This window comes from Salvelinus alpinus, chromosome 17, assembly GCF_045679555.1.
Source record: "Salvelinus alpinus chromosome 17, SLU_Salpinus.1, whole genome shotgun sequence".
NCBI lineage: Eukaryota > Metazoa > Chordata > Actinopteri > Salmoniformes > Salmonidae > Salvelinus > Salvelinus alpinus.
Window position 1 is genome coordinate 2,130,434 of NC_092102.1, and position 12,096 is coordinate 2,142,529.

The window sequence follows — 12,096 nt, forward strand, 5'->3', positions numbered from 1 at the left end:
GTTACCTGTGTCCCGCAGTTGTTGGCATATTTTGCATCAAACTATTTAGCTTGGCTATCTTTTGGTTATTGAGGATCGGATGTTGGAGAGACAGGAAATCAACAGATGCTGAGATTTTATTGTGCGGGGGAGTGAGCTTTCATCTTGGCCTGTTTTAGACCAGTCCCACATGAAAGACTGTGTTTGTAACCCGAGCATAGCGCCGCACTGCCTACAGCACTCACCGTCCTCAATACTCAGGCCCTCTCTAACACACACACACACACACACACACACACACACACACACACACACACACACACACACACACACACACACACACACACACACACACACACCATGAAAACGTCTTAGATCACACAGGACAAGAGGACAGGGTAATCAACCTGACATCTCGAAATGGACAAGCCACTAAAGCCAACCTTATCTAGCCTATGTAAAATGACTACATATTGTTATGAGAGACGTAGTCAGCCAGGTTGCTCGGGGTCAGTGTATTGACTTTCCATCTGGTCGTATTAGCATGGTGTTCAATGGGATTAGCAAGAGGAGGAACTGTGATTAGCAGTCAGTCATGTCCACTTCCGCATTGAGCCCTGAAAGACTGGGACATGCTTCTCATCCTATTCCTCATTTGAGTTGTATCTGTATTCAATTTGAATAAGTAACATTCGAATGGTAGTGGTACAGTGTGTGTGTGTGGACACTGCATCGCTATCTCTTGTGGCCTTTTGTGTGTGTGTGTGTGTGTGTGTGTGTGTGGCGCATGTGTCTGTCAGGACTCTCTCCCAGTGTTTTAACGAGAGGGGTGGCGGGGTTCCTTCACTTAAGCCGCACAAACACTTCCTGGGACACTGACCACCGCTTCCTACTCACTCACTCACTCTCACTCATGCACACACACAAACACGTACACTCTCTCATTGACACAATAGTTTCTGGATCATTTCATCAAGCCATGACACCCACCATCTCAGATTGTTCTGAAATTGTTTCTGTAGTTAGAAACTGTTAAGCTTAGTATTCCTGCAACATTATTTTGTTGAAATATAATTTGATGTCTGAGAAATTAAGCCTAATGGCAGGAACAGCACCGTCTAGTGGTCAGAACCTGGTAATATCAGGATGTTGGATGGGACATAAACCTAAACTTCAATGACTAATTTCTCTGAACAGGGGAAAAAACATCACCAAATTCATTGAATGCATTACATAGTATGAAGAAAATATACTCCGAGCCGCAGCTCCATACTACTTGTCATACAGAGAACTGATATTGTATAGTGTATGTGTACAAATTAAGCCCAAAATCGAAGTATGCTGCCCTAATTTCAAGAAAAGTGTATATAAAATGAAAGATTCTCATGTGAAGTTATGACTTTACTTATAACCTGTTTTTAAAAAGACGTACACATATTTGATTAAAATCCTGATAATACATACCACTAGCGGAACAACTTCCGGTGAAACTGGAGGGGGCGCAATTCAAATAAATAATAATAAATTATGGATACTAAACATTTAGATACCCATAAGGGTCTTATATCGGTTGAAAGCTTAAATGCACTGTCCAATTTTACAGTAGCTATTACAGCGAAAACATGCCATGCGATTGTTTGAGGACGGCGCCACACATCAAAATATTCTTCCCCTGGCACAAGTTTCATAAATTCACAAATAGTGATTAAATATTCACTTACTTTTTGAAAATCTTCCTCTGATTTGTCATCCAAAGGGTCCCAGCTATACCATGTAGTGTCGTTTTGTTAGATAAAATCCTTCTTTATATCCCAAAAAGTCTGTATAGTTGGTGCCATCGATTTGAGTAATCCACTCGTTCAACTTGCAGAAAAAGGAATCTGAAAATCTACCCCTAAACTTTGTTTCAACAAGTCAAAATACGTTTCTATTGACTCCTCAGATACCCTAAAATGTAATCAAACTATAATATTTCTTACGGAAAGAAGTATGTTCAATAGAAAACCGATTTTTAGCAGATGCGTCCTGTCTTCGTGGCTTTTCTTTGGATTTTCTCCTACCATATCTAGACTTTTATATTGTCCTACATTATTTTTTCTACAAAATTCAAAGTGTTTCTTTCCAATGGTACCAATTATATGCATATCCTGGCTTCAGGGCCTGAGCAACAGGCAGTTTACTTTGGGCACGTCATTCAGGTGGAAATTGTGTTCCCAATAAGACCACCTCTTATATAATCTAGTTTAATTCATTTTCAAATGTACAAGCGGACATTTCTTATGTAAAATTATATTAATCTCCCTTAAAGTTATTAAAATAAACGGATCATTACTATTCATTATGAAAGTAGAACTCATATTAGAACTCATATTAGGGGAGTGTCCAATCGTATCCACAGAGATCACAGAGAACAGTACACTCCCGATTTCAACCAGTCATACACTTTAATCAAGACATGATTAGTTGAATCAGGTGTGTTATTGCTTAGTTAGAACACAAACCTTAACCCACATTGGCCCTCTGTGGATAAGAAGCCATGCAACAAAGAAAATAACACACACAACTTTCAATTAATTATCTGAAAGCTGATTTCACATTTGCTGTACTGCTATTCTTTTAAATGAGTTCCTTTTCGTCCTAAATCCTGTCTGAAGATATTCTCAAATCTCCCTCTACTGTGTATTAAAAAGGTATAGGTGGTGGACCAAAAAACATAATCACTTGGATGAATGTAAGACGACAATATGACAATGGAGTCTTCACCCAATAATCATCTTCTTGTCCCTCCTTTGTTTGCATTTTTATCCACCACTTGTAGGTCTTCTATCCCTCAACCCTGATCTTATTCTTCTCTGCATCAGCGACTACCTGTCCACTCCAAACGTCTTGGAGAGAGTACATAGGTTTCTAATTGTTTCTAATCTTGGTAAAGGCACCATGGCTAGATGCCAAATATGCATAACTGTAGTTTTTGTGTGTTTTTAATCAACTTAAATCTGAACTAAAAACAGTTATGCTCATGTTCAGTGAATATTAGGGAAATCGACACACAAACGCCATGGGTTTCAATGAAAAGCGGGCATAATAGGAGAATATTGGGCTTAATTGGAAAAACAATGATTTATAGTGAAGATAAAAGCAAGTCTACCCATTAAAATATTTCGAATCCAATGGTTTGGTGGAAAAATATACACTATAGACTACAATATTATGCAAAGGTATTATTGATAACATTGAACAATATTGCTTTGTTGTAATTTACATTCTGTATAGAGGGAGTGCTTTTTGTGGTACTGTACCATTTAAGCCAGGGGTGTCAAACTCATTTCGCATCGTGGGCCACATACGGCCTAGGGAGATGTCAAGTGGGCCGGACCATTAAAATTATACCATACTCTGCTATAAATAACCAAAATATCATGTCTTTCCTTTGTTTTGGTGTAAAGAAGCACAAGAACATTAGGAAAATATTGAAATTTAATGAACTATCCTTTTACAAAACATTTCATGAAACACCTCATATTTCCTTAGACAAATGTGCAATTTACTTTTATCATTCACAAATATGCATTGCAACTGATCCCACTGATTGTACAAAGGCACAAAACTTTAATTGGTACTGAAAAATATAGTAATGCACTTTAAGATTAAATGAGACTTTTAAAGAAAGGAATTTTTAAACCACTTACACATACGCATATAAAATCTAAATGTAATCCCTGCGTACACCTTACAAACTAAGGAGAGTGATTTTAAATGTGTAATGAAGAAAGTGTTCGCCTGTCCTGTAAATCTGTAAACTTCATACATGAAACATACATACACATACAATACATACTGAAAATTTATGGAGTTGTATGAACAGTAGAATTCCATCACACAACTTTTGTTTTGAAGCTGCTGACTAACATTAAAGTGCACATTTTTTAAATCACCACAGTAAGGATTCATCTTCACAGAGCTGTATTCTTTCAATGCAAACAGTATCTAAGGCAGCATTTTAAAGGTGTTAGTCTAGTCTGGACTTGTATTTGTTCCTGAAACTTGGCATCTTTTGGCCTGTACAAGTGCATCAACACCAGGTGTCATGTCCTGACTAGCTGTCACTTTCAGAATGTCATTTAAGTGCTTGTTTGTGAGCCTTGAACGCATTTTTGTTTTATTGATATTCATCACTGAGAAAATTTGTTCACAAAGGTAGGTTGTCCCAAACATGCACAAAATTTTAGCAGCCAGGGCTGTTAATTTGGGGTACCCTGGTAGTAGATACTGATAAAATCTGTCCAGACCTACAGAGGCAAATTTGCCCTTCAAATCTGCATCACACTGCAAATCAATTATCTCTAGCTGAATTTCGACCGGCAGATCAGAAGCTTTAACTGTGAAAGGTGAGCGAAAAACTGAAAATTCTGTCTCAAGTTCACCAAATACCTGAAAACGTTTCTCAAACTCCCGCAGTAGTCCTGCAATTTTGTCTTTGTACCGTTTCATGTCCGCATCAGGTCTGGTCACACACACATCTCTCAGACAGGGGAAATGAGCAGGGTTGCCATTTGCCAGTTGCATCTCCCACAAAGTCAGCTTCAACTTAAATGCATGTATGTTGTCAGAAAACTGTGTGACAACTTTTTTGCGGCCTTGCAACATTTTGTTCAGATTGTTCAAGTGTTCAGTAATATCAACCAAGAATGCAAGGTCCCGTAGCCATTCCTGAGATTGTAATTCCAACACCGGTTTTCCTTTTTTCTCCATGAACTGTCCGATTTCCTCTCGTAGATCAAAGAAATGCCTCAGCACAGCGCCTCGGCTTAACCATCTCACTTCAGTGTGGTATGGCAGGCTGTGGGTAATGTTGCTGTCGCTGAGAAGTTTGTCAAACTGACGATGGTTCAGACCTCTGGACCGGATGAAATTTACAGTGCGAACAACCACCTCCATGACGTGGTCCATTTTCAGCGACTTGCAACACAATGCCTCCTGGTGCAAAATACAGTGAAATGTCCAGAAACGATCTCCTCCATTAAGGGCTTGTACTTTGTCTTTGAACTTTGTCGCGACACCTGCTTTCTTTCCGACCATGGATGGCGCGCCGTCTGTAGCCAGGCTGACAGCGCGGGACCAGTCCACTCCAACTCTGTCCAATGCAGCAACGACAGAGCCGAAAATGTCCTCGGCTGTTGTGGTGTCCATCATTGGCACCAACTCAAGAAACTCTTCAGTAACAGTCAATGTCTCATCAACTCCTCGAATAAATATGGCCAGTTGGGCCACGTCTGTGATGTCAGTGCTCTCGTCAATTGCCACGGAAAATGCAATAAATGACTTGACTCTCTGTTTCAATTGACTGTCTAAATCTGCCGATAGTTCCGAAATCCTCTCTGCTATAGTATTCCTCGTCAGGCTAATATTGGCAAAAGCTTGTCGCTTCTCGGGACATACAAGTTCAGCCGCCTTCATCATGCATCGTTTAACAAAGTCACCGTCGGAATACGGCTTCGATGCTAATGCTATTTCGCTAGCAATTAGGTAGCTGGCTTTTACCGCTGCTTCACTGACTTCTCGGCTCTGGATGAAAGTTGACTGCTGTTTCCTCAGACCCGCCAGCAATTCGTTAATCTTATCTCTTCTCAGTTGTCCTTGCAAGCCGTCATATTTTTCGCTGTGATGAGTCTCGTAGTGGCTTCGAATATTATATTCCTTCAATACCGAAACTTGTTGCAAACACACCAAGCACGAAGGTTTTCCGTGCATCTCTGTAAATAAATAGGACGTGGTCCATTTTTCTTTGAAGATTCTACACTCCTTATCTACTTTTCTCCGTTTGGATAACGACATTTTGGCTAATGAGGGTGTAGCGGAGAGGTAGAGACCAAGGTATTAACAACGTCGTAACAAGCAGCAGATGGCGCATTGATACCGTCTGCTGTTTTCAGTCTGTCTCAGTGATGCGGCTTGTCTTCTACTCTGATGGAAAGAGTGCGCCCCTTAGCGGATAATCCATGAATTGCAGCGAATTAAAAATATTAATTCCATGTCTTTTATGCATTTTTTCCACTTTCAAATTATCCTGCGGGCCTGATCGAACCTCCTTGGGGGCCGGTTCCGGCCCGCGGGCCGTATGTTTGACACCCCTGATTTAAGCCCTCCTGAGATAGATGCCATTTTTGTAAATTTGACACTTATGTATAACAATGCAAGGTTCATTTAACAGTCAAATAAAACAAAATGCATTTAAAAATGTAAGCTGATCTATTATCGTGTTGTCGTTCACCAAGTTATGTTGCTGCTGTGAGACTGTGACATGCAGGCACGACTGCTAGCATGAAAAACACATTTTCAATTGGTGGTTACGTGAAGGCATTGTCAAGGTTTCTCACGCCATTGCTCTGTGTGTGACTCATCAAAATATGAAGTCATACAACTTTGATTTAAACTGTCTCCATGAATTATACAGAGGCCTGCTGTAGCTAGACATGTTCCAGTGTACCTGGCTCTAGAGACACGCAAGAGGAATAGGCTAATGTTGGTTAAACAATGGTCATTTTTACATACTTTCTTAAATTACATGTTGTATAGGGACTCAAGTTAATATTTTGTGTGTGTGTGGTTCAAATCTGCTCTATGGCTTTGAAGTGCGTGTCTGTTCAAATGCATGTGCGTGCACCTGTGTATCAGAGTCTTGGCCTGTGAGTAAACTCTGCCATAGAAACCCCCATAGCTTTAATATAACTGGGAATTAGGAAAGACCTCCAGGACTAACAATCATCATTATTTAGTGAAGTTTTATTTTCATGTTTTCATTTATGCATAAGAAATGTCCAAAAAATCGAGATGGGCATATTTGGAACACACATGTGCTTAAGGTGTACACTCGGTACCCATGAAATATTCTCGTCTTATTAAAACATGTAAGTAAAGTCCTAAAACGTCACACGAGAGAATAATTCACTCTAGCCTTGATAATGAGTGTTGGTATTGGTAGAGCTATCACATACCAGGGTTTCTGTTTCCCAGTGCAGAATAATCATTTTTATTCAATGATGGAAATACCAGTCCATGTGCTCCAACTTCAAAGGAAAAGATACTTTACAGGCTCAGAAATCCTCAAGCTACTTGGAAATTAGTGTCAGTGGTGTGTTTGTATTTTTACTCACGCAAAAGACTTCAGCGAAGTGTATCCACGACTGGGTAAAATTGGCGGAAAATGTGTTGATTATCCCCGTTTCTAGTGTGCAATTAAAGATGGCCTCAAGATCGCACAGTCTTGAGGACAAAGCAACGAGGCTGATGCGCATCGCAAGCTGCTCCAAGGACTTGGACTGTTTTGACTTCCCTTTGAGCAGGCCAAGGGCCGCCGGGAAACGCAGTAAATTAGACAAATTGTGTTCGTCAGGCCCGGTCCTAGCAGTTCTGCTGCCGCCCTAGGCAAGTTCAACATATGCCGCCCCCGTGTCATGTATAATGATTTGGAATGGATTGATAGACCAGAGTAATGATGCGCATCATGCACAAGTGGTGCATTTCAGTTGAGCTTATTCAGAAAGCCCTTGGAAATGAAACATGTTGCGATCACTAGGCTGATAAGTTGTCATGTGTGATATACGTGGTTTATTGATAACGAGTCCCGAAACCCCACAGTAGTTCAAATTACAGTAAACATTTATTAACATCATCCAGTAAGAACCGTAATAAAAAAAGTCTCACTTTTCTTTTAGATTAACATTTAGTTTTCAACAGCAGAGATTTGTATAAACGTTGCGGTCTGTCTCTCCGGGCATTTGCAACGTTGTTTCAATATTGATATTCGATCTCCAGCTGTCCCATAGTAATGAAGGTGTCTGAAATCATGAATCAGCTGGCATAATTGTTATGGATATATACAAAGAAATGTCTATAGAAAACATGTGAAATGACATGTAGCTAGTTTGCTGTCTTTCCAGCTTCAGTTTGAAGTGACTGTTAGCTGGGTTATTGGTTAACAGTGTCAGGACGAGAGAGCTCATTTTCTACGCCAGGCAAAATCGCTCATCATTAGCTCATTGTTATGGATGTATCCAAATAAATGTCACTAGAAAACAGCTTAAACGAGGCAAATGCAGCTACTGCTGTTATTCTGGCTGCACTGTTTGACGTGACTGTAAGTTAGCCGTAGTTGCCTAGCTAGCAAGCAAGAGAAGAACATTGCCAGCCAGTCAGTATGACAATGGAACATTTGACAATCATTATTTAATATGTTGTTAACTCGTTGTATAAAAGTGATAATGCCCTCGAAGCCGGTGTTTGGAGGATACCGTGCATTTGGAAAGTATTCAGACCCCATGACTTTTTCCACATTTTGTTACGTCACAGCCTTATTCTAAATTGGATGAAATGAATTTGTTTCCTCATCAATCTACACACAATGCACTATAATGACTAAGTGAAAACAGTTTTTTAAGAATGTTTGCTAATGTATTAAATAAAAACAGATGCCTTATTTACATAAGTATTCAGACCCTTTGCTATCAGACTCGAAATTGAGCTCAGTTGCATCCTGTTTCCATTGATCATCCTTGAAATGTTTCTACAACTTAATTGGAGTCCACCTGTGGTAAATTCAATTGATTGGACATGATTTGGAAAGGCACACACCTGTCTATATAAGGTCCCACAGTTGACAGTGCATGTCAACGCAAAAACCAAGCAATGATGTCGAAGGAATTTTCCGTAGACCTCAGAGACAGGATTGTATCGAAGCACAGATCTGGGGAGGGATACCAAAAAATGTCTGCAGTATTGAAGGTCCCCAAGAACACAGTGGCCTCCATCATTCTGAAATGGAAGAAGTTTGGAACCGCCAACACTCATTCTAGAGCTGGCCGCACGGCCAAACTGAGCAATCGGGGGAGAAGGGCCTTGGTCTGGGAGGTGACCAAGAATCTGATGGTCACATTTACAGAGCTCCAGAGTTCCTCTGTGGAGATGGGAGAACCTTCCAGCAGGACAACCATCTCTGCAGCACTCCAAGAATCAGGCTTTTATGGTAGTGGCCAGACGGAAGCCACTCCTCAGAAAAACGGCACATGACAGCCCGCTTGGAGTTTTCCAAAAGGCACCTGAGGGACTCTCAGACCATGAGAAACAAGATTCTCTGGTCTGATGAAACCAAGATTGAACTATTTTGCCTGAATGCTAAGCCTCACGTCTGGAGGAAACCTGGCACCATCCCTAGGGCGGAGCATGGTGATGGCAGCATCATGCTGTGGGGATGTTTTTCAGCGGTAGAGACTGGGATCAGGATTCAGGATCGAGGGGAAAGATGAACGGAGCAAAGTACAGCGAGATCCTTGACCGCAGTGGAGAAGGTTGAAAGCTTCAAATCCCTTGGCGTACACATCACTGACGATCTGAAATGATCCACCCACAGAGTGTGGTGGAGAAGGTGTAACAGCAATTTGGCATTACCCCAAAAACCCTCAAACTTTTACCGTTTCACAATTGAGAGCATCCTGTCGGGCTGTATCGCCGTCTGGTATGGCAACTGCACCGGCCGCAACCGCAGGACTTTCCAGAGGGTGGTGCGGTCTGCCCAACGCATCACCGGGCGCAAACTACCTGCCTTCCAGGACACCTACAACACCCGATGTCACAGTAAGGTCAAACATGTATCTTAAGGCCATCAGACAGTTAAATAGCCATCACTAGAACATCAGAGGCTGCTGCCCTATATACATAGACTTGAAATCCCTGTAATAATGGAACACTAGTCACTAGTAATGTTTACATATTTTGCATTATTCATCTCTTATGTATATGCTGTATTCTATTCCACTGTATTTTAGTCAATGCCACTCAGACATTGCTCAATCTAATATTTATATATTTCTTCATTCCATTATTTTACTTTTAGATTTGTGTGTATTGTTTTACATCCTAGCTCCAACAGTGCAGTAGTAGCACAAGCATTTTGCTACACCCTCAATAACATCTGCTAAACATGTGTATGTGACCAGTAACATTATTATAATTTTTTTTGATAACCTGCTCAAGAGCACTCCGGACCTCCAGACTGGGACGAAGGTTTACCTTCCAAAAGGACAATGACCCTTTGCACACAGCCAAGATAACGCAGGAGTGCCTTCGGGACAAGTCTCTGATTGTCCTTGAGTGGCCCAGCCAGAGCCACTCAAGGACATTCAGAGACTTCTTGGCATTCTCTCAACCAGGTTCATCTGGAATGCTTTTCCAAAAGTCTTGAAGGAGTTCCCACATATGCTGAGCACTTGTTGGCTGCTTTTCCTTTTCCTGCTTTTCCTTCTCTGCGGTCCAACTCATCCCAAATCATCTCAATTTGGTTGAGGTCGGGGGATTGTGGAGGCCAAGTCATCTAATGCAGCACTCCATCACTCTCCTTCTTGTTCAAATAGCCCTTACACAGCCTGGAGGTGTGTTGGGTCATTGTCCTATTGGAAAAACAAATGATAGTCCCACTAAGCGCAAACCAGATGGGATGGCGTATTGCTGCAGAATGCTGTGGTAACCATTCTGGTTAAGTGTGCCTTGAATTAAAATTAAATCACCAGCAAACCACCCCCAGACCACCCTTAGACCATCTCACCTCCTCAATGCTTCACGGAACCACACATGCGGAGATCATCCGTTCACCTACTCTGCGTCTCAAAAAGATACTGAGGTTGGAACAAAACATCTCAAATTTGGACTCATCAGACCAAAGGACAGATTTCCACCGGTCTAATGTCCATTGCACGTGTTTCTTGGCCCAAGAAAGTCTCTTCTTATTATTGGTGTCCTTTTGTAGTGGTTTCTTTGCAGCAATTTGACCATGAAGGCCTGATTCAGTCTCTTCTGATGTTGAGATGTCTGTTACTTGAACTCTGACGCATTTATTTGGGCTGCAATTTCTGAGGCTGGTAACTCTAATGAACTTATCCTCTGCAGCAGAGGTAACTCTGGGTCTTCCTTTCCGGTGGTGGTCGTCATGAGAGCCAGTTTCATCATAGGGCTTGATGGTTTTTGCGACTGCACTTGAAGAAATGATAAAAGTTCTTGTAATGTTCCGGATTGACTGACCTTCATGTCTTAAAGTAATGATGGACTGTCGTTTCTCTTTGCTTGTTTGAGCTGTTCTTGCCATAATATGGATTTGGTCTTTTACCAAATAGGGCTATCTTCTGTATACCAACCCTACCTTGTCACAACTGATTGGCTCAAATGCATTAAGAAGGAAAGAACTTCCACAAATTATCTTTTGACAAGGTACACCTGTTAATTGAAATGGATTACAGGTGACTACCTCATGAAGCTGGTTGAGAGAATGCCGAGAGTTTGCAAAGCTGTAATAAAGGCAAAGGGTGGATAGTTTGAAGGATTTGTATTTTATTTAACCTTTATTTAACTAGGCAAGTCAGTTAAGAACAAATGCTTATTTACAATGACGGCCTAGGATCAGTGGGTTAACTGTCTTGTTCAGGGGTGTAAAGACAGATTTTTACCTTGTCAGCTCGGGGATTCGATCCACCAACCTTTCAGTTACTGGCCCAACGCTCTAACCACTGCCGCCCCAAGAATCTCAAATATAAAATATATTTGATTTGTTTAACACTTTTTTTGGTTACTACATTGGTTATGTATTCACTATTATTCCACAATGTAGAAATTATTCATAATAAAGAAACTCTGGAATGAGTAGGTGTTCACACTTTTGACTGGTACTGTATGTAAATGTGATATCAGTTTTTTTATTTTTAATAAATTAGCTAAAATGTCTAAAACAGTTTTTGCTCTGTCATTATGGGGTGTTGTGTATAGATTGATGAGGCGAAAACCTAACAAAATGTGGACGAAAAAAGCTAAAGAACATATAGAATGAGATTTATAGTCAGCTTTCTACAATATTTTTCTCTTGTCCAAGGCTCAATCACCCATGATTCTAGTTGAAATAACCACTCACACCACCACTGACATTGCACATTTTCAAAATAGCCTTGATTTTCCATAGTGATTTATTTGTATATGTCATACATTTGATTTGTTCTAATAGGCCTACAGTGTTGTTTTAAATGGTTGCTTGGACTAGGGTTCAGCGTCATCCAGATGTTCATACCTTATATACCGTCC

At 40.8% G+C, this 12,096-nt stretch overlaps 1 protein-coding gene across 5 annotated transcripts in view; it reads left to right on the top strand.

The window, feature by feature from the left end:
* LOC139541950 (retinoic acid receptor alpha-like) overlaps nucleotides 1-12,096 on the top strand; it is a 221,263-nt gene that overhangs the window by 99,340 nt on the left and 109,827 nt on the right. The gene's annotated exons all lie outside the window — the stretch shown is intronic.